This window comes from Protopterus annectens, chromosome 3.part1 (assembly GCF_019279795.1).
Source record: "Protopterus annectens isolate FY-2018-M chromosome 3.part1, PAN1.0, whole genome shotgun sequence".
Taxonomy (NCBI): Eukaryota; Metazoa; Chordata; order Ceratodontiformes; family Protopteridae; genus Protopterus; species Protopterus annectens.
Genome location: NC_056732.1, coordinates 206,654,508 through 206,674,924, shown reverse-complemented (window position 1 = coordinate 206,674,924; position 20,417 = coordinate 206,654,508). Strand labels below are relative to the sequence as shown.

Here is a 20,417-nt window from a genome sequence, read left to right as displayed (position 1 = left end):
AAGCATTACCTCAGACAAGTGGGTCTTGTCTGTTATAGAAAATGGTTACTTGACTTTGGTCATTCCTTCCTCCTTAAGAGGCATCCCACACCCACTGAAGGACCAGCTTCCCTTTTCCAGACAGGCTTACCATCCTCTCTCAAGGGACTATCCAGCCTGTCCCTGTGTCAGAAAAGGGAAAGGGCTTTTACTCCAGACTTTTCCTAATCCCAAGGAAAGATGGCCCCATGGAGAACCCATCCTGGATCTCTCCCACCTCAACCTTTGTCTTACAAGTGCCCATTTATCGCATGCTTAGTCACCAGACTCCTTTCCCCCTGCTAATGCCTCAGGCATTTCTGGCCATTTTGGACATCAAAGATGCATATCTACATATCCCCATAAGGGCCAACTACAGGGAATATTTACGATTCTCTGTGTTACTTGCATTTTCAGTTGTCTGCCTTGCCATTTGGAATATCTGCTGCTCCAAGGGTATTCACCATGTGTCTGGCTCCAGTGGTAGCAGGGTCCAAGGGATTCAGATGTTTCCATACCTGGACGACCTCCTTATCCAGGCAGGCTGTTCCACTTCTCTACAAATCCATCTCCAAAAAGTCATCTCTGTTCTGCAGTCCCTGAGGTTCAACATCAATTTCCCCAAGTCCAAACTAAACTCCTCTCTGGGCCAAGTTTTCCTGGGTTAGAAAATAAGGATAGAAGTTATGAGGGCATTCCTTCCACCCCAAAAGGGGGAAAGTCTGAAGCAATACCTGCTGTCTGTCCTCCATGGCACTGCTATGACAGCAAGACAATATCTCAGACTCCTAGGACATATGGCCTCCACTATACCTGTGTTGCCCCTGGTGAGAGACCACATGAGAAAACTTCAGTGGTACCTGAGGTCCATATGGACCCACCACTCCTACCCCTTGGACCACAACATTCCCTTCCTACCATGCCTAAGGAAGGAGATCCTTTGGTGGTTGGATCAAGTCTCCCTCAACCCAGGACTTCCATTGCAACCCAGCACACACCCAGTCCAGGAGATGTACACAGATGCCTCAGACCTGGCTGGGGAGTTGCTCTGGGCAGCTTTTATGGTGCAAGGCACATGGACAAGCCCCTTCAAGTGGGAGCACATCAACATCAAAGAAATGAGGGCCATCATCCTTGCTCTGAGGGCCTTCCAACACATTCTGAAGCAAGGCCCCCTGAAGTTGTTCACAGACAACATGACAGATGTCCTTCAAGGATGCAACTGCAGTCCTGACATATGGGTTGTCCTGCCTCAGGCAGCCCTTCGGTCGGCCGGATTCCAAAGTCTGGGTCCGGCGTCAGCTGATGTCGCCCTTTCCCTGACGTCAGAGCGCCTGGGGTATAAAAACATCAGCCGACGCCATCTTCTTCAGTCTTTCTTGCCGCGCGGCACCCGAAGCAGAAGCAGTTCGCAAGTGCCAGTCGACCAGCTCCTGTGTTTTCAACTACTGAAGTCTTCAAAAAAGCTAAGTACCCCGTTGGGGACCTTCTCTTGCCTCAGCCGATGTCAGATAAAACTGTAAAAGTTACTAATTGTTTAACTTGTGGGAAACAAATACCTCATAAGGATTTCCACTCTTACTGCTTACCCTGCCTAGGCCCAGAACACAACGTCTCGGCCTGTACAGCTTGTGCTTCTTTCAGTAAACGCACTCTTAGGCGTCGGTCAGAGTTTGCACAGGATTATTTTGGGGAAGATTTCTGTTATATCATGCCGTCGGAGCTTCCGGCAGCACATTTACCGAAAAAATGGAAGGATAAGGACCGACACTCGCGGTCCGCGGTCTCGGCCGACACCACGCTTAGGCCTACCACGAGTGTCTCGGTCTCTTCTGAGCCGGTTTCACAACCGCTACAGACCGACGACACCGCCCCACCGGTTACTTCGGTACCGGAGGCCAGCTCGGTGCCGGTTTCTGTTCTCCCCTCTGAGACCGAAGCCCAGGATATTTCTGACTCCATTTCCGTGGACAAGACTACTCCAGCACGTGGGGCTGCCAGGCCTCCAGTGTCTATGTCCATTAAGGCCTACACACGTGCTAAGGCTGCCAAACAGGCTAAGTCTCTCCCTCCAAGATCTGGTTCTCTGGGATCCACTTCTGGTTCTCAAATTTTAAGTTTAGCTGAGGACCTTATTTCTTTAATTAGGGGTTCTCAGCCACATCCAGATAGAGGCTCTCAGCCACCTTCTGTCAAGAGGCCTAGGGTTGAGCAGGTAGATCCCCAGTCCTCCGATGAGGCCTCAGGTGATTCTGCACATTCAGACTACCAGGAGGAGGCCTTTCCGGCCTACGAGGATTCTGATGCGGAGGAATCCATTCCCTCTGCTTCTCCTCCTGAGGAGTTTTCCTTTGGGGAAACACTTCATTCCATGAGGGAACACTTCAAATAGCAAGGCCAAGAATACTCAGATTCTAGGAAAAGGTTAAGGGAATTTTTAAAACTACCTCAGCATAGACCCTTAGCTATTCCTCCTGTTTTAAATGTTTTCGATGATGTGTACTTAGAATCTAGTGTTTCCCCTGACTCCCTCCCCCCTGCCCCTGTCAAGCCAGACGGGTACTACAGGGTCCCAGACACACATCAATTTCTGTACAAGGGCCATACTGCTGACCCTGAAACTATTTCTCAGGGGCCTAAAGGGGTTTCCTCCACTACTGCTAAGAACCCACTTCCTTCAGAACGAGATTCTAGGGCTTTAGAAAGGTGGGGCAAGAAAGTATATACATCTTCCACCCTTTCTATGCGAACATTGAATTGTCAATTTCATATGATTCAGTATCAGGCATACATGTTGAATGACTTGCAAAAGAAATTAGCTTCCCCTGAACCATTAGATAGAAAGGGGTTACAGGAATTGGTTTATAATACTCAGCAGGTTAGCAACCATTTCCTTCAGTGTGGATATGATGCATTGGAAGCTTCATGTAGAGCAGCAATGACAGGTGCGGTCATACGCAGACATGCTTGGTTAAAGGAACAAACATTGCCAGACCATGTGAAAATTAAGCTTTTGGACGCACCACTAGAGAAACATAAGCTATTTGGTGCTACTGCACAAGAGGTTTTAAAGAAAATCGAGGAAAAGGCAAAATCAGTGCAAACAGTCAAAGATTTCCTCCAGGTACAGCCTCCAAGATTCAGCAGGAATTGGCCTTCTAAGCATTGGGCCTTTCCAGACACAGACAAATTTCAAAGAGGCAAAAACAGACGTGGCAGAGGTAGAGGGCAAACTCGAGGCTCCTACAGAGGACGTCAATGGCAGCCTCCGAACCAGAGAGGTGGGGCAGGACCTTCACTGCTCCGCAGGGACAATCTCAATGACTTGACTTTGACTCCGCCATCCAGGGCTCAATTAGAAGCACCTTTGGGCGGAAAATTATCTTTATTCTCACAAAATTGGCACAATATTACAAAGGACAAATGGATACTGGACATAATAGACAAAGGATACAGATTCCATTTTCATACACTGCCAACAAGACATGGCAGGCCAAACCTGCCACCAAATCAAAGGGCAGAGGCACTCAAACAAATAACCAACCTACTTCAAATAAGAGCAATAGAAAAGGTTCCTTCTGCAGAACAAGGCCAAGGATTTTATTCAAGACTGTTCCTTGTTCCAAGAAAAGAAAACCAATGGAGACCCATTCTGGACTTGTCCGCACTGAATACTTACCTTATTGTGCCAAAATTCAAAATGTTGACTTTACAGCAACTTCTTCCCATGCTGGGCAAGGGGTCTTGGCTGGTAACTCTGGACCTCAAGGAGGCATACCTGCATGTCCCAATCAGACAAAGTTGCAGAAGATACCTCGGATTTCTTGCAGGCTCAGAGCATTATCAATTCTCAGCATTGCCCTTTGGCTTATCTACTGTGCCCAGTTTGTTCACGAAATGCCTGGCATCAGTAATTGCACATTGCAGACTTCAGGGGATACAAATATACCCTTACCTGGACTACTGCCTTATGCAAGCGGACAGCCAACAAGCCTTGTTAAAAAACTTGGGCTATGTCATTCACCTACTGCAGGCCTTGGGATACACAGTCAATATTCAGAAATCAAGTCTGGTACCATCCCAACAAATACCTTTCCTGGGTGCCACACTGGACACAAACACCCAGATGGCGTTTCTGACAAAAGAAAAACAATTACCAGAATACTTCAGAAAATTAGCAACACACACCCAGATGACTGCAAGGAAAATCCTGCAGGCCCTGGGTTTCATGGCATCTTGCATTCTTCTGATTCCACACGCAAGGCTGCATATGAGGAAACTACAATGGTATCTAAAAAAGTCTATGGTCTCAACACAGCCGCAGCCTGGAAGCATTGATCCCACTCATCCCATGCCTTCAAAAGGAATTTCTGTGGTGGGCCCAAGCAAGCCAGATAAACAAAGGTCTGCCTTTCAGCAAGCCTCATACAAGTCAAACCATAACAACAGACGCCTCAGACCATGGATGGGGGGCGCACATGGAGGGCAGATGCATTCAAGGACAATGGACACAAAAAGAAAAGCACCTGCACATCAACCAAAAAGAAATGCTGGCAGTGATACATGCAATCAAGGCCTTCGAAAAGTTCATGCATCAGGGCCATCTACTAATAAAGACAGACAATACCACAGTTATGTGGTACATAAACAAGCAAGGAGGTACCCATTCCTACCCTCTTTGCAGACTGGCAATGAATCTCTGGGATATTTCCCTTCCATTGAAAATAGAGTTACAATCCCAGTTTGTACCAGGGAAGGACAATGCTCTGGCGGACAGCCTAAGCAGAAACATCATGGATCCACACGAATGGATGTTGCATCCAGACATTTTCTTACAAATAACTCAAGCATGGGGAAGGCCGGACATAGATCTTTTTGCCTCCCACCTCAATCACCATCAGAAAAAGTTTTGCACAAGGACATACCCTCCTCAAGCATGGAAGGTGGACGTGCTCTCCTTCAGTTGGAACTCTCTAACACTATATGCCTTCCCACCTCTTCCTTTGATGACCAAGGTGTTACTAAAGATCAAGACAGAGCAGCCGAAAGTCATACTGATAGCTCCAGACTGGCCAAGACAACACTGGTACCCACTGCTACGGAGCTTGACACACACCAATCCGTGGCTCCTTTCTCAATGGCCACTTCTTCTGACACAGCACAATTACAGGACACTACACCCCAGCTTGAAAACATTGAAGCTGACAACTTGGAAAGATTCCATGACTATTCCTCAGGATACACTTTCCAAAAGGGTAAAAGATATCCTGGAGGCGCGCAGACCTTCCACTAGAAAAACATACTCAGCAAAATGGAAGAGATTTCTTATCTGGAACAGCAAAAAGGGTCAAGACCCATCAGTGATGAGCATTCCACAGATCCTAGAATATTTGGCTGAAATGCTCCACAATGGCCTTTCTTCTTCCATAAAAATATGTGCTTCAGCAATATCTGCCAAATATAACACTGATCCACCTGTATTTTCTCACCCATTGCTAAGACAGTTTCTAAGAGGTATAAAGAACATCAACCCTCCAAGGAAACCACCAGTGCCTGCATGGGACCTCAACTTCATGCTGGAAAAATTAACTCTTCCTCCCTTTGAACCAGCAGCATCTTCAGAGCTGAAATTTCTGTCTTGGAAGACAGCTTTCCTTCTGGCAGTAACCTCAGCAAGAAGAGTCTCTGAGCTACAGGCCCTTATGGCAATACAACCATTTCTCATTTTTCATCAGGACAGAGTTTCTTTGAGAACCAATCCGTCATTCATGCCAAAGGTGGTATCCAGGGTGTCCCTGAATCAAGCTATTCACCTGCCTACCTTCTTTCCCAATCCTCAAAATAAAGGAGAGAGACTTCTGCACACCTTGGACATACACAGACAGTTGCGCTACTACTTGGACAGAACAAAGTCTTTCAGAAAATCTGACCAGCTTTTTGTAGCTTGCTGCTGGATTGCAGGGAAAAGCAATTTCCAAACAGACAATTTCTAAATGGATTGGAAATTGCATTCGATTCTGCTACTCTTTTCATGGAAAAACTGTGCCAGCTGACATCAGGCCACATTCCACCAGAGCTACAGCCACCTCCACAGCCTTTTAAGAGGAGTGGCAACAAAGGACATTTTAGAAGCTGCTACATGGAGCTCCGTGCATACATTTTCCAAACATTACAACCTGCCTTTATATTCCATATCCAGAGCAGGGTTTGCCTCTGCAGTCCTGCAGGGCATTTTAGCTACACCATCTTTGTCTTAGTGCCTACCACCCCCAGGTTGGCTATGGTATTCAACCCATATGTCAGGACTGCAGTTGCATCCTTGAAGGACATAGTACAGTTTTGTACCTACCATAAATGTAGATGTCCAATAGGTATGCAACTGCAGTCAGGTTTTCCCTCCCACCTACCCCTCTGTGGTATTCTTTTGGGTTCTACCCCTCATTTAGCTACCTGGGGTAATCTTTTATGGTGTATTTGTTTTTATGTTGTTGTACTTGTCTGGAATATTTTCTCTATTTTCAAAATTTAGCCTTCCTTAGAGGGCACCTGGCATCAGGGGCAAGAAACACTGAAGAAGATGGCGTCGGCTGACGTTTTTATACCCCAGGCGCTCTGACGTCGGGGAAAGGGTGACATCAACCGACGCCGGACCCAGACTTTGGAATCCGGCCGACCGAAGGGCTGCCTGAGGCAGGACAACACATATGTCAGGACTGCAGTTGCATACCTATCGGACATCTACATTTATGGTAGGTACAAAACTGTACTTTCTGTCATATGTGAACAAATGGGGGATGGGGGGACAGAATCTTACTTGCTATGCAGACTTGCACTCCAGGCCTGGGAATTTCTGGTCCAACACAGAGTCATCTTGCAGGCAGTCTATATTCCCTAAGCCCAGAACACCCAGGCAGACACCTTGAGCAGGTCCATGTCACAATCCCACGAATGGATGCTACACAGGGATGTGTTCCTGGACATAGTCCACAAGTCGGATACTCCACAAACAGATCTGTTTGCCTCCCCTCTGAAAAGACAACTTCCACTTTTTTGTGCCAGGGTACCCAGCCCCCTAGCAAGGGCAATGGATGCCTTTTCTGTGTCATGGAAGGGGCTGTTTCTTTATGCATTCCCGCCTTCCCACTCCTGCAAAAAGTTCTGTTGAAAATCCAGCAGGACAAACCAAAAACCTTGTTGGTGACTCCCTTTTGGCCAAGACAGCATTGGTTCCCCTTTCTACATGTAGCCAGGGGCAGTCATCACAAGTTACCTCACAGAATAGACCTTCTCACACAGGGCAAGGGATCCCTAATCCATCCCCACTTGGAATCTCTGAACCTAACCCTGTGGGAGATAGAATTTCGATCCCTTTCAGACACCTTTACACTGAGGATATGCTTAATGTCCTTGAGGAGGCCTGGAAACCCAATACTAGGAGATCATATTTGTCCAAATGGAAAAGATTCTCCATCTGGTGTCTTCAAAGACAGCTAGACCCATTTCAAGGAGGGGTCCCTTCAGTTCTGTCCTACCTGTGTGAATTACTGCAAAGAGGGCTGGCATATTTTTCTGTTAAGGCCTACATAGCTGCTGTTTTGACTTGTCTGCCTCTTGACCCTCCTCTTGCCTCCCGACTTCCAGTGAAGTTATTCCTTAAGGGAGTACTGCACCTCTGGCCCTTCAGGAGGCCAGTTCCACCCCCATGGGACCTGAACTACTTTTTAGGGAAGCTCAGTTTGAAACGGCATTAAATATTGCACTTTAAGACTGTGCTTTTGGTGACCCTGACATCAGCCAGGAGATTGTCAGAGCTTCAGGCCCTCATGGCCACCCCCACCTTTTCTAATCTTCCACAAGGATGGATTGACGTCGTTCTTCATGCCTAAGGTGGTGAATGAGCTGTCCATGAACCAGTGTATTCACCTCCCCACCTCTTTTCCACATCTCCAGAATGACTCAGAGAGTCGTGCATTCCCCTGACGTTCACAGACAACTAAGATTCTACCTTGACAAGACCAAGTCCCTTAAGAGAACAGAGCAATTGTTTGTCTCCTTTCACCCCAGAGCTCTGGAAAAGTGGTGACAAAACAGACTATTTCTGTCTGGATTTCCAGAGCCATCTCCTTTTTTTACACCTACCAGCATCTAACCTCAAAAATGAAAGTCCGCTCCACTAGAGCCATGGCCTCATCTGGGGCCTTCTTCAAAGGGCCGGACACTGCTTCCATTCTAGAGGCAGCTACCTGGACATCTGTCCATACCTTCACCAAACACTACAAACTGAACCATATTTCCAAGTCTAGAGCAGGGTTTGCTAGGGCAATCCTGCATGGATTCTTGGAAAACAGTTCCATACCACCTCTTCTTCTTCTCTTTGAGCTTTGGCACTCACCCAAAGATTATGAATACTGTAACATGGGAATAAAAGGCTGTAGAACAGTTATGTAAAATCCCCTGGTGAACAACGTGCATTACATGAATTAAAGGAGATGTCATCTATTGAAATCTGCCCAGCAGATAAAGGGGACAATATTGTGGTCTTAGACAAAACTCTTTTTGGAACAGATGTATTTGTTATTGAGTAATTCAAATATTTTTGTTTGACTAGACCACAAGTTTCTGGTATTGAGAGATTAGCTTTCTTTCTGTTTGATATGGATGTTCTTCATCTCACATTGCTGCAGTCCTTACATATGGGTAGTCCGCTGTCCTCGGTCGGCCCGAATACCAAAGTATTAGGCTGACGTCGGTCAAGGCGCTTAAAACTGACATCAGGACGTCAGGGTGCAAAAGCGCATGACCGACGTCATATCCCCAGTCTTTTTTGCCGCATGGTCCGATGCAGAAGCAGCGTTGCAAGTGCCGTTCGGCGTTCTGAAATTTTTCGAGTTTGGAGTTTCAGACCGAATCCAAGTTGGCTAAGTACACGTTGGGGAATATTTTGTTTTTTTCTTGCCTCAGTGTATTACCGGATGTCAGAAAAAGTGAATAATTGTATTTCTTGTGGGAAACAGATACCGCATAGGGATTATCATTCTTTGTGCATTCCTTGTTTGGGGCCTGAGCACGACGTAGTCGGGTGTCGCTTTTGTGCTAGGTTCAATAAGCGCACTATTAAGCGAAGTTTAGATTGTGCTAGGCTGGTCTTCGGTAAGCGGTGCAATTATAATATGCCGTCGGATTCTCCGGCACCCGCTTCCACGAAGAAGCGCAAAGACAAAACAGTTAAACCCAGGCAAGATGAGTCGTCCGTTCCGGACGCCGGTTCTTTAGAGGCTTCAGTGGAACCGGTGGTTCTGATGGAGGCTTCTCTGGAGTCTCAGGGGGAGACTTTGATTTTGCAGGATGTGGCCTCTCAAGAGGCAGGTCAGGCTGAAGGGGCTTCTCAGGTTACTATACTCCCCTCCCTTCCCAGGGTGGTTAGGCCCTCTCCTTCTGTTTCCAAGGCTTCTTCCAGAGGCAGGCCAGGTTTAGCTTCTGTTGGTGTTACTCCTAGTTCAGCAGGGTCTGTGCCTAAGAAGCACATGCTTAAAATGGCAGAAGATTTGATTACTCTGATTAGAGGTTCTTTGCCCCCTCCTGATAAGAGGCCTAGGGTGGAGCCAGAGTTGGAAAGTTTTGAACAGACTTCAGATGTTTCAGAGTCTTCGGCTGAAGACTTGCAGGAGTACTCTCCTTATTCTGATTCTGATGCAGAAGATTCCACTCCTTCTGCTTCTCCTCCAGAGGATTTTTCTTTTTCAGAGACACTTCATTCTGTGAGGGAACATTTTAAGTGGGAAGGTCAGGACTTCTCTGATTCACGGAAAAGGCTTAGGGAATTTTTGTTTTTACCTCAGCACAGGCCCTTAGCTATACCCCCTGTTCTGGATGTTGTGCAAGATGTGTTTTCAGAGGCTTCACTTAATCCTGATTCTCTGCCTCCTGCGCCTGTTAAACCGGATAGGTATTACAGGGTGCCTGAGGCTCATAAATATCTCTATAAGAGTCCTAGGGCGGACCCAGAAACTATTAGTCAGGGACCTAAGGGTGTCAGGGCCTCTGTGGTAAAAAATCCGGTTCCTCTAGATAAAGAGGCCAGAGCTTTGGATAGATGGAGAAAGAAGGTCTATACATCTTCTACCTTAGCAATGAGGGCTTTGAATTGCCAGTTTCATATGTTGAAATATCAAAATTTTCTTCTTTCTCAATTGAAATCTAAGGTGGATGCTCTGGCAGAAGGCATTGAGTGTAAAGAATTACAAGATTTGGTGCATGTCTCTGAACAGGTGGGTAAGCATGCTTTACAATGTGGTTTTGATGCTGTGCAGGCCTCTTCTAGGGTGGCTGCCACTGGTTCAGTTCTTCGCAGGCACGCCTGGCTGAAGGATCAGAATTTATCTGACCATGTTAAGACAAGGATTTTGGATGCTCCTTTGCAGTCTGAAGTGTTGTTTGGTCCACCTGTGGAGTCATTCTTGAAGAAAATGGAAGACAAGGCTAAGTCTATGCAGACTGTTAAAGATTTTTTGCAAGTTCAACCTCCAAAGTTTAGTAGGAATTGGCCTGCTAAGGGGTGGACGTATCCTTCTTATGATTCTCAGTCTAGGGGTCGATCTAGACGTGGTAGGGGCAGAGCTCAGAGTTCCTTCAGACCTAGAACAGGGAGTTCACCTGCACAATCTTCGAGTGAGGGCAGGGGCCAGTCCTTTCGTAAACAGGCCCAATGACCTACTTTTTCAGCTGCCAGATCCTTCTTGCCTGGCAGCACCTTTGGGAGGACGGTTGGCACTCTTCAAGGAAAATTGGATTTTAATTACCCAGGACAAATGGGTATTGGATATCATACACCAAGGTTACAAGTTTTATTTCCATACCTTGCCTCCTTTCAAAGGCATGCCAGACGTTCCTCCTCAGCAAAGACTAGAGGCTCACAAACAAATTTCTCTACTACTTCAAATAGGAGCTATTCAACCGGTCCCTCTGCCAGAAGTGGGCCTAGGATTTTATTCTCGCCTGTTTCTAGTACCAAAGAAAGGGAACACGTGGAGACCAATTTTGGATTTATCTATCCTTAACACATATCTGGACATTCCCAAGTTCAAAATGTTGACGTTACAACAGCTTTTACCTCTGCTGGGCAAAGATCACTGGATGGTGACTCTGGATCTCAAGGAGGCTTACCTTCATGTTCCTATCAGGCCCAGTTGCAGGAAGTATCTGCGTTTTCGGGCTGGGACTTTTCATTATCAGTTCTCTGCATTGCCCTTTGGCTTATCTACTGCCCAGAGTGTTCACGAAGGTTCTGGCTCCAGTGGTAGCTTTCTTCAGGCTAAGAGGAATACAAATCTATCCTTATTTGGACGATTGCCTGATTCTGGCTCAAGGAAAGGACGAACTTCCTCATCATTTACAGTATGTGATGGCAGTGTTAAGATGCCTAGGGTATTCTGTGAACGAAATAAAGTCCAATCTAGTACCCTCTCAGGACATGTGCTTTCTGGGTGTGAGACTGAATACAGCATCTCAGATGGCCTTTTTGACCCCGGACAAACAAAAGAATCTTTCTCTTTATTTCCATCAATTGTCTCGTCAGTCCAGGCTGACTGCAAGGACAGTCCTTCAAGCCTTGGGGTTCATGGCATCTTGTATTCTGGTACTTCCCAATGCCAAACTGCATATGAGGAAGCTACAATGGTATCTCAAAAATGTATGGATGCAACACTGCCAAGATATGGACACTGTCATTCAGATAATACCTTGCATTCAAAAGGAATTTTTGTGGTGGGCTCAGGAATGTCACCTAAACAAGGGACTCTCTGTGGCCCGACCAGAGGCGAGTCAGATTCTAACGACAGATGCCTCAGACAAAGCTTGGGGAGCTCATCTAAATGGAAAATGGGTACAAGACACGTGGCCTGCCAGACTGCAACATTTACATATCAACTTAAAGGAGATGTTGGCAGTCCAATTTGCATTGATAGCTTTCAAGGATTTACTTCTTCCAGGGCAGGTGTTGATTCAAACAGACAACACAACTGTCATGTGGTACATCAACAAGCAAGGGGGGACACATTCATACCCTCTATGCAGACAAGCAATGATTTTGTGGGAGACTGCTCTCAGTTTACAGCTAAATCTTCAGGCAAGGTTTCTGCCAGGAGCACAGAACTCCTTAGCAGATGTGTTGAGCAGACAAATTATGGATCCCCACGAGTGGAAATTGGATCCTCATGTATTTCAAGAATTGACAGTGTTATGGGGAACTCCAGACATAGATCTGTTCGCTTCTCCACTAAATTACCAGTTGCCAAAGTTTTGCACAGAAAGGTTTCATCCCACAGCTTGGAAAGTGGATGCTCTCTCATTCAGTTAGAGCAATCTTCACGTGTATGCCTTTCCTCCTCTGCCTCTCCTCCCAAAGGTACTCCTGAAGGTCAGACAGGACAAGCCAACCATGATTTTAATAGCTCCGGATTGGCCTCGACAGCACTGGTACCCATTACTGAGAAGTCTGGTACGGGAGCCTCCATGGCCTTTGCCTTCGATTCCACACCTGCTGTCTCAGGAGAACAGTCATTTACTCAATGTCAAACTTCACTCTCTGCATCTAACAGCCTGGCATATTCTGTTTTAAACCCTGGAGGGTCTCAGCTTCCACAACAAGTTTTGAATGTTATTTTGGAGGCCAGAAGGCCTAGTACAAGGAAAGTTTACGCAGATAAATGGAGGAGATTTTTAATTTGGAGTACAGCTAAGGATTTTGATGTTTCTAAACCTAATTTAAGTGTTGCTCTTCAATACCTTACTGAGTTATTGGACAAAGGTTTGTCCTTCTCCTCTATAAAGGTTCATGCTGCAGCAATTTCTGCTCACTATGACTGTGACCCACCATTATTTTCTCATCCTTTGTTTAAGGAATTCCTTAGAGGGGCAAAGAATATAAGACCCCCACGTAGAGCTCCTACTCCTGCTTGGGATCTCAATTTTGTGTTGGAGAAACTCACTCTACAACCTTTTGAGCCTGCAGCTACTGCCGAGTTGAAATATTTATCATGGAAGACTGCTTTTTTGTTGGCCATTACCTCTGCGAGAAGGGTTTCTGAATTACAGGCCCTTATGGCGGTTGAGCCTTTCTTAATTTTCCACAAGGATAGGGTGTCTTTGCGTACTAACCCTTCCTTTATGCCTAAAGTGGTTTCTAGTGTGGCTTTAAACCAAACTATTCATTTGCCTACTTTTTATGCAAACCCCCAAAATAAAGGGGAGAAGATTTTGCACACTTTGGATATACACAGACAGTTGCGATATTATTTGAGCAGAACTAAAGGGTTCAGGCAGTCTCAGCAGTTTGTTTCATTTGCTTTGGGTTCTCAGGGCAAGCCTGTTTCAAAACAAACTATTTCTAAGTGGATTGGTTTTTGTATTGCTTTCTGTTATTCCCATCATGGTAAGGAGATTCCAGCTGGGATTAGACCTCATTCCACTAGGGCTACTGCCACTTCTACAGCTTTTTTAAGGGGGGTGGCTACTAAAGATATTTTGGAGGCAGCTACTTGGAGTTCAGTGCATACTTTCTCTAAGCATTACCACCTTCCACTTTATTCTAAGTCTAGGGCTGGATTTGCCACTGCAATTTTACAGGGCATTTTGGCAGCTCCTAATGCTTTATAGTTTTGCCATCCTCCCTTACCTCTGCTTTGGGATTCTACCCACATGTAAGAACTGCAGCAATGTGAGATGAAGAACATAGTACAGTTTTGTACCTACCATAAATGTAGATGTTCGAAGATCCACATTGCTGCAGTCCAATTTACCCTCCCTTCTTCCCCTCTGTAGTTAGAGGTGGTTGTGTGGTTTGGGTTGTAAATTTTGTAAATGTGGTTAGTGCAGGGGTGGTTGGTGTTTCTTTGCTGTTTTTTGCCTTTGGCCTTTCTTTTTAGGGCCTTCTGACATCTGGGGCAAGAAAAGACTGAGGATATGACGTCGGTCATGCGCTTTTGTACCCTGACGTCCTGATGTCAGTTTTAAGCGCCTTGACCGACGTCAGCCTAATACTTTGGTATTTGGGCCGACCGAGGACAGCGGACTACCCATATGTAAGGACTGCAGCAATGTGGATCTTCGAACATCTACATTTGTGGTAGGTACAAAACTGTACTTTATGACTAAGGCGATCACTGAGGAATGTGTTTTACTGTTGAACATCCCCTTGTACCCTGTTTGTATGGGCTACCTAAAGTACATAATGATAGCCGGCTCACCCCTATGTGTCCCATTGTTTCAAGTCAAGGTTGGGCTACGGTAACTCTATCTTTGTGGAAAAAAGTTTATGCCCAGTTGTGGATACCGTGGACACTATTCTTAGGGATACAAAGAACTTCTTGTATGATTTATTTTGTTGTAACCCAATCAGAAAAGACAAGCATCTGTTTTTTGAGAGTGATGTTGCCTCGTTCTCAGCGATTCCTAATGAAAAGTGTATAAACAATGTTAGATCTGTTTTATTGAGAAGCAACATTTTATTGAGAAGCAACCTTTTTTTCCAGTGATTATTCTTGATAATAAAAAGGTTGGCGTGGCGATGGGAACAGCTTGTGCCAATTCCTATGCCAGCTTAGCGCTTGCACAGTGGGAATTTGATTGTGTGCTACATAATAATTGTTTTTGTGAAAGTATAGTTTGTTGTAAGTGCTTTGTGGATGACGTTTTTATTCTATGGAATGGGTCACCTGAATTGCTGTGTGAGTTTATTTGCACTCCCCCGCCTCTTTTTTGAAATTGTTATTTTTACTCCAGCTAGTCTACTGATTTTCTAGGTGTGACTGTTATGCGGGGTTTGATTGGGAATTTTAAAACTGGGGTGTTTAAAAAGAAGTGTAAGAAGAATTTATTGTTGCATAAGACAGGTCTGCACCCCGCCATATACCTAGGAATGTAGTGAAGAGACAATTTCTGGGGATTATGAGACTACACAGTGACGACTCAGCTATGAAACAAGCACTGCTAGAGTTAAAGAAAAAATTACTTGAAAGAAGCTGTGATGAGTAAGACTTAGGTGACTATAAGCCTAAGATTTGGAAGACAGACTATAGGGAGACCATATTTTTCTAATGCCTCTAAACATCTCGTAGATACAAGACTGACACATACTACTAGCAGTGATGCTAGATTAATTTTAACTTATTCCAGTAATGTGAACACGATTTGTGATATCGTAAAGAAAAATTGAGCAGTTTTGTGTAGATGACAAGCTTAAACAGATAGCAGGTGATAAACCAGAATTCAGATTTAGAAACAGCATGTCCCTTAAGCGACAACTTTGTTCTAAGAATACCAAGGACTATGCACCATTATCCCAGCGTTCAAGTACCTTTATTTGCAGGAAATGTAAGGCGTGCAAGTTTTACGCATCCTTTGCAAGGTTTTGTATTAGAGACATCCTTTTATGCTGATTGTACAATGCTGAATCTTATGCATTTTGCTTATTGTGTAGAGTGTTTTGTATTCTATGTAGGTAAAACAAACAGGCTTTTTAAAGATAGAATTTTAGGGCATATGATTGATATTAAGAATAAGAAAATAGGTAATGCATTAGCACAACATATTTCTGATGTGGGGCAGAAACATACATTTAAGTTCATGGCTGTAGAGTTTCTTAATCCAAATATAACAGGTGGTGACTTCAAGAATTTTGCGAGAACAGAAGTGGATTATCCATGTAAATGCAGACAAACACCCAGGTATTAATGAGAGAGTTTCTCTGAAACCAGTGCTGAAGGCATGCCTACTCCAGCATTAGTTGTCTTCAGCATATATTGGGCTTTCTCTCTTTCTTAGGTAATTCTATTTCACAGCAACTTATTGGTTGCCTTTACTGTTACATTTGTTCAGGTGTAGCACTAATAGGTGTGAAGAACCTGTCTGAGGACTGTGAAGGCCCTTACCTTGTTTTCTTGGTTGTTTTGTTTTATTTTTTATTAAAAGTTTTGGTTTTATTTGAGCTGTGGTGATGGTTCTTTCTTTTTGGTATAATTTTAGGTTTCTGAATTGTGCCAAGTTTGAACACTCTTATTATTGACAGTGAAAGTAAGAACATGTATGCCTTGGGTACAAGACCAGTTATTCATCAGGTCCACAATATACAGTAGCAAATTGAGAACTTAACCCAACGCATATGATTATTCTTTGAAAGATAAGTTGGTCATGTCTAAAATTGCATTGATGCTGGGAAGCATGTTATGTAGGTACCAGTGCTAAGGCTGCTGCTAAAGGAACTGTGATTAGAAGATGTGTGCAGTTAAATATATAGCTTCTCCATGAAGATATAAACAGTCCTTCCATTTTCCTGTTTTTGCACACTGAGCCTAAGAATAAGAGAGAAAATATTTCTTCATACCATGAATGTTTACAGGCAATTGAATTACTACACTAACAGGACCAAAGACTTCAAATACTCTTGTCTTTCTTATGCAAAGAAAACAGGGCATGTGATTATCCATGCAGGCATTTTCTAAATGGCTGACAGGTTGTTTTACTTAATTTTATGTTGCTGGACAGGGCATATCATATACTACAAAGGTATCTGCCAGCTGTGTCACTCTAAGAATAGACCTGCACTTGTGGTTTTGTGAAGATGCCACTTCTGTTCACACTTTCCAAGCTTTACAAACCAGATGCTCCGTAAAGGATTAGAATTGGTTTTGTCTCTGTCTTGATTCAAGGCTTGCTTTTATCCTCCACCTGGGTCCACAGTAGGGGTCATTCTTGTTTGATGGTAGTTGCTCGTTATTTTGTCAATGTACTATCAAAATGGTCACTATGATAAAAGTGGTACATTGTACAAGGGCACTCACCATAACCACAGATGTTCAGACAGTAGGATCATTATTGCGATATGAGATCCTGTCCACATTCCTGCCCTTTTTCCTGGATAGGTAGTATTTTCTGAACACCTCTTCCCTTTTCTTTTTACATGGTTGTTTGCTCATTGTGCATTTAATGCTATGTAAACTTGGGGTGGGGGTTATTAACTCTCATAGCACTGGAGGGTCTTTTAGTAATTGTGAAAGTTGTATACAATGTATTTTAGACAAAGTTGAGGCACATTTTGGTGAATCTTCTACTGACAGGAGTTTCTAAACCTAGCTGTGATTCTCCTTTTCTGGTGTTAGTCTTGGTAGCAAAATTTAGGAAAGTTATCCATCTTTTCAAAAAAAAAAAAAAAGTGGCATGGGTTATGCTGTCTTTTAAAGACAATTTTCATGCTCATAACCTTGGAATGGAAGGCAAATGTGTATCTCAACTGTGGATCTCTCTCTAACTCTGGCCAGAAGACTGGCATCCATCTGCGGCTACATTCAGTTAATTTATGAATGCACTACAACAGTGATCATGTTATTCTAAAATCTGCAGTTTACAGTGAGTTCCTTGACATATCTGTTGCTTACTAATATTGAGATTCCTGCCATCACCCAGAATGATACCACAGTACAAGGACAAAATGATTGACTTCAACAATTGGCTAAGCTTCTGGTGTCATTCTAAGGGGATCCACTATCTGCCTAAGATGACATGATCGACAGACCACAATGCTTTGCCAGAGATGGCCTGCACCTGTTGCCCTTGGGATTCCGGATACCGGCTAAGGCTCTTGCCACCCCTATAGTGCCTTCTTTAGGCAAGGTTCAAATGAAAAGTTTACCACCGTAACAGGTGCAAGCAAGCAAAATCGGAGGGCAATGCTAGAAGTTTAAACCTCCAAAATGCATTCACTCTAGGCACTCCTTAAAATGGAGAACATCGGCATATGTGCAGTGACATAGACCTGGTTCAAGGCTCCAGAGAGCACCCCTGCATTACCAGGCTATAATTCATACCACACCTTTCAGCCACCTAACCTGGACCGAAACACTAAAGGCGGAGGAGTGTCCATACTCATTGATATCCACACCTCCAGGCTAGCTGCTCAGCATAATGCAGCCGAGATTATCAAAGTGCAACTAACTCTGGGCAAGACTGCAATCCAAATTGTAACTTGCTACAGATCCCCCACCATGCCCCAGGATTCCCACTCCTCATTTCTTGATGCACTGGAAAATATTTGGGTACAACCCAACACCCTAATAATGGGCAATTTCAACTACCCCACCATTAAGTGGGAAAGCTACTCATGTTCCAACTCTTTTGCTCAATGTTTTCTGGAATTCATAAATTCCAATGCCTTGGATCAAATTATCCACACCCCCACCAGGGGCAGCAATATGGTGTTCCACACCAGAGGTCAATTCCTCGTTGGTCAGATCCGATCACAAGCTAATCGCCCTAGACATCCACATCCTGACCCTATTAGGGAAACCACCGTAAAAGATTTCTCCAAAGCCAACTTCACGCTTCTTAAGACAGAAGTGGCAAACTTCACGACACCCATGCAGACGAGACAATAGAGGTACGACTGCTGAATTCTGCACAAATGCACTTTATAAGCACTTACACGAGTGCATGGATAGTGCTATCCCTAACAGAACCAAGATGCTATCCCCCAAAAAAAGGAAGCCAATCTGATGGTCCCCTGCCATAACCAAACTCTACAAGTGAAGAACGAAACTGTTGCAAAAAAGAATAAAATCCCATGATTGGAGGAACTCCCTGGTCAGCCTCAGTAAGAAGCTGAGATCCCTCATAAAATCCTCCAAAGTTAGTTATTAAAACAAAATCACCACTGATTCTAAAGACAATCACAAAGCATTCTATAGCTATGTCAAGAATCTCCATGACAACACTCAGATCTGCTCTGAGTTACAGCACAATGGCACTAAATATACAGAACCAACTGATATTGCCAATATCCTGGCAGGTAGGTCTGTGCTAACTTTACCCCCCTCTCACCCCCTAAAGGGCCCATCTTTATACTGGAAGAATGCAAAGTTCCTTTAATCACGGCTGCACAGGTAAAAACCACACTCCCCAAAGCCAAGAACACAGCATCCTTGGGACCTGACAACATCCCAGGCTGCGTTATACACGAAGTACAGAATGAACTGGCACCCCACCTAAGCACCATGTTCAATCATAGCCTCACCTCAGGCTTTGTGCCCACTGAATGGTGCACAGCGACGGTTATCCCACTCCACAAAGAGGGAGCCACCACAGACCTCGGGAACTACACCCCATTAGCCTAATGAGCCAGGTCTGCAAGGCCATGGAACTTATAAACAAAGACATTATTAATCTCCAAACTCTGGATCTCACCCAGATCGGGTATGTAAATGGCAGATCATGTCTCCTAAACCTGATAGACTTCTTTGAAGCAGTCACCAAAGCCGTAGACGAGGGTAAGGTGGTTCACACAGCCTATGTAGATCTCGCCAAGGCTTTTGACACCATCCCCCACTCTGGAAGTATAGATAAACTCACTAAACTAGGTGTAAATCCCTATGTCACAAGATGGGTTGCCAACTGGCTCACTGACAGAATCCACACTGTGAAAGTAGCAGACTCCAAATCCGACTACAGACAAGTGGAGTACCACAAGGTTCAGTCATGTGTCCTCTCCTGTTTGGTATCTACTTTTCTGAGGTACATGCTAAGACAGAAGGTCTTTGGCTAACAAAGTTTGCAGATGACTGCAAACTAGGAGCCATAATCGAAACTCCTGACAATGTGGACATCCTACAAAAGGGCCTCACTGAGACAGATGCTTGGTGTCAAAGCTATGGGCCTCAAGCTCCATGCCAAAAAATGCGTTGTCATCCCGTTTGGTAAAAACTCTGTACCCATGAGCTACCACATAGGTGGTAGTCTACTTAACACCAAAAGTGTGATGAGAGACCTTGGGATACAGGTGGACAGTAGTCTCTCCTTTGATAATCACATCACCACAGTAGTCAGGAAATCCTTCTACGTGGCACACCTCATCACAAAAGGTTTCTCATCCAGGAAAAGAGAGGTCATTGTTCCCCTCTACTCATCACTCATTAGACCCATTATAGAGTACAACGCCCCTTTTGGTATGTACATCACAAGACATCTACAACAACTGGAAAGGCCGCAGAAATACGTCACAAAGAGGATTACCGGTTTCAAACAGATGCCCTATGCAGACAGACTCAAAAAACTCCACCTTTACTCCATCGCAAATCGCCTACTCAGAGGCGATTTCTGTCTAACATGCCAAGCTATGCCAAATCCAGAGCTGTTGGACATGCTCCACGTAAAGAAATCCCAATTCCCTCCGAGCTACACCCTCTAGGGACCTAAACCTTGTCACCACAATAAACAGAACATGCTGGAGCCTGAGGGATAGATTCCTGTCCTAGAGACTTCCCATACTCTGGAACAAACTACCTACCTATGTCAAACAAAGCTTCTCATTAGCTCTCCTCAAGAAAAATCTTGATGACTGGATGAGAAATAGGAAA

At 44.6% G+C, this 20,417-nt stretch overlaps 1 protein-coding gene across 1 annotated transcript in view; it reads left to right on the top strand.

Moving 5' to 3' along the window:
- The window catches only part of TOPBP1 (DNA topoisomerase II binding protein 1), a 1,495,804-nt gene that overhangs the window by 796,113 nt on the left and 679,274 nt on the right, over nucleotides 1-20,417 (top strand). The window lies entirely within an intron of this gene.